Source organism: Alligator sinensis, unplaced genomic scaffold, assembly GCF_000455745.1.
Source record: "Alligator sinensis unplaced genomic scaffold, ASM45574v1 scaffold106_1, whole genome shotgun sequence".
Classification (NCBI taxonomy): Eukaryota; Metazoa; Chordata; order Crocodylia; family Alligatoridae; genus Alligator; species Alligator sinensis.
In genome coordinates, this window is record NW_005843011.1 from 457,679 (window position 1) to 460,504 (window position 2,826).

Consider the following 2,826-nt stretch of genomic DNA (forward strand, 5'->3'; position numbering starts at 1 on the left):
GACCGTCTGGCTGACAGACCCGAGAGTCCTCCCCATCTCCCGATACTAGAACTGCCTATCCGACCTGCAACAAGCCAGGGGGCTGTCCGAGGGAAAGGACAAGGGAAGGCCATGAAGCAAACAAGCCCCAGACACAGAGCAACAGAGAAGTGAGGACACGGGAGGACCTGGCCATGTCTGGAGAGAACAGGGTCCTCACCTCTCTCTCAGAAGCATTCATGTAATCTGTGCCCTTCAGAGATTTCTGGAGCTGGGATTTCACACGGGCAACATCCTGGCAAGAGGCCAATGTGGTACCAAGTGACTTATATAGGAAACTCTGAAAGAAGGAGACCAACATCACCAAAGAGTTGGGAACACAGTAGCCTGCTGGTCAGGACAAGAACTGCCCAGAAACACACCCGTCCCTAGGAAGGACCAAGGGAGTCCAGCCCCAGCACCCACACAGCAAATAACGCGCCCCACTCTCTGCAGGGAAATGACAGCTAAAGGCAGAGAAAGAGCCCCGCTAAGAACTCCCTTTAGGTCAGTGAAGAGAACAGACAACCAAGGACAACTCCTTTGATCAAGAAAATACAACGGAAAAGCGCAAACTGTGGAGAGAAACTCTGCAGCCTCCTGCCACAGCACCACGAAACAGCTGCAAACACCCAGCCGTTGCCAAGAGCACACACCTTCTCCAGGGAGGAGCAGGCATAACTGGCTGTCTGGTGCTGCAGCTCCAGGCTCAGCTGACTGCTCCAGGCATCGTCATCAATGGTTGTCAGTGTCACGTTCAGGAACTGAGGGCACAGGTGAAGGGAAAGAAAGGGTTGGGTGCATGGGCTGAGTCTCTGTCGTCCTCCTCTGCTGTGCCCTTTCTAGCACCCAAGTCCCACAGGGATAGGACGCCTTTGGAGAACGCTACATGTGGACACCCTTGGATCTTCCTGCTTCTCGCTCCCCCTTCATCTCTGCCCAAGGATCCTTCACAACCTTGACACCAGTGGACAGAAATTTGGAAGAGATTGTGCCAAGAAACCTGTCCACTGGGGAGAGATTGTGTAGGGCGGGGAGGATGGATCAAGTCAAAAAGGCTCCATGGGCTCTACAATGGGCACCTCCAACTGTCAGGGACTTCAGTGCTTTGTTGTGTTGGACTTGCATTGTGATCAGACCTGGGAATTGCAGAAGCCCCCAACCAAAGCCTCATCTCCTTCCATTTCTTGAGCTCAAAGACTGTACAGAAAGGCTGGAGGATCCCAAATGGACAAACCTGGATGCCAATCCAAACTCAAGGACACTGGCAAACCTTCCAAGTTGGACTCTTTCTGGGTTATTGACTTTCATCACCGCATTTCCCTGCAGCATGAGGGAACCCTCCCTTCCCAGACAGCCCTACCCAGTTTGGCTGGCTCTCAACAGCAGATCTGAGAGACATCCTGTACCTTCAGCAGCAGGTGCTCCCACCACACATTGTCCTGGGAGGTCTCAGGATTTCCTGAAGGTAGGAGGCAAACAAGAAGAGTCTTAGTTGCCTCCCTGGGCATCAAGTCTTACGAAACTGCTGCATCCGCACCCAGTCACCTCCTGGGATCCCAAGGTCACAGGCCCTGCACTATACTACATACCATGCTGGCATGTCTGGAAGTTGTGCATGACCAGTCCCTGCAGAAGTGGCCATAAGGGGCATGGAGGGTGCTCAGCACCTCATGGATGTGCTCGGCACAGCACAGTACAGGACTGGGCTTCATAGAAAAACAAAGTGCACAGAGGTTTCCTCTGGCAACAGAAACCTCCCAGGAGTGCAGAGAACTACAGGAGAGTGGTTAATCTGGTGGAGCCTTTCATGGGCAAACCCTACCCTGTGTCCCATCAACCTCCATGTTGTCAAGCCCCTGGATTCGCCCCCTGTGGCAAAGAGCAGAAGCTCTCAAGCATGCGATGCTGCAGAAGGGGAATGGTGCCACGGGGGGCTCCAGGAGGCTGCAACCTCCCCTCTCCCTTTCCGTTCTGCAGAGATCACTGTGCTCCTTCCTTGCTTGTTACCTTCAATAGCCGAGAGCAGGATGGGAATCTTGATCCTCCACTGCTCTCCAACAGCAGGGTGGATCGTGCGGTGCAGAGCCCATTGTCCCCGCAGGGCAGAATGTGCGCCATGGATCGTGCAGAGCAGAGCCCACACTCCCCGCAGGGCAGAATGTGCGCGGCTGCCGTCACCCAGGGCCGAGGCAACCACCTGACAGCGAGAGAGAAACGGGTTCAGCTCTCGAGCGGGACTCCATGGCTTTCTTTAGAAGGGAAACTGTCCTCCACCATACATGGCTAGAGCATTCAGCAATCAGACATAGGCTGAAGTGCTGTGATAGGCTGATCCTGTACGCCCCTCCGCACGTTGCAAGGCAGGGGCAGAGCCCGGCTCTGCTCCGCCAAGGGAAGGGAACTCTGCCAGCACAGGGCAGCGCAGAGTGTGGGAAGAGACGGCGCGTGCTCCTCCAGCTATGGGTACAGGCATGTGTCCCCACACCACTGACCCTCCCCACACCTCTGGCAAGTACCTCTCCAGGGCTACTCACCAGGAGTTGCGCCAGCAGCCCCTGGGCCTTAGGAATTTTGGCTGGAGAGAGAAAGAGAGCATAGCCATGTGGGACTACTTTGGAACTGGGGGGGTGATGCTGCTACAAGCCTGTCCATTCCCAATGTGCCCACCCGCGGACGCTCAGGGAGCTGGGCACAAATGGCACTATCATGGCACCTTCTGTGTCTGGATCTCAAGGAGCTTTACCAAGGAGCCTTCACACCCAGCCCCTCTGAGGCAGGCACTGCTCAGTCATCATTGGATGAGTG

The 2,826-nt window shown here is 55.3% G+C and overlaps 1 pseudogene; it reads right to left on the minus strand.

Moving 5' to 3' along the window:
- LOC106723027 overlaps window positions 1-2,826 on the minus strand; it is a 19,050-nt pseudogene that overhangs the window by 12,002 nt on the left and 4,222 nt on the right.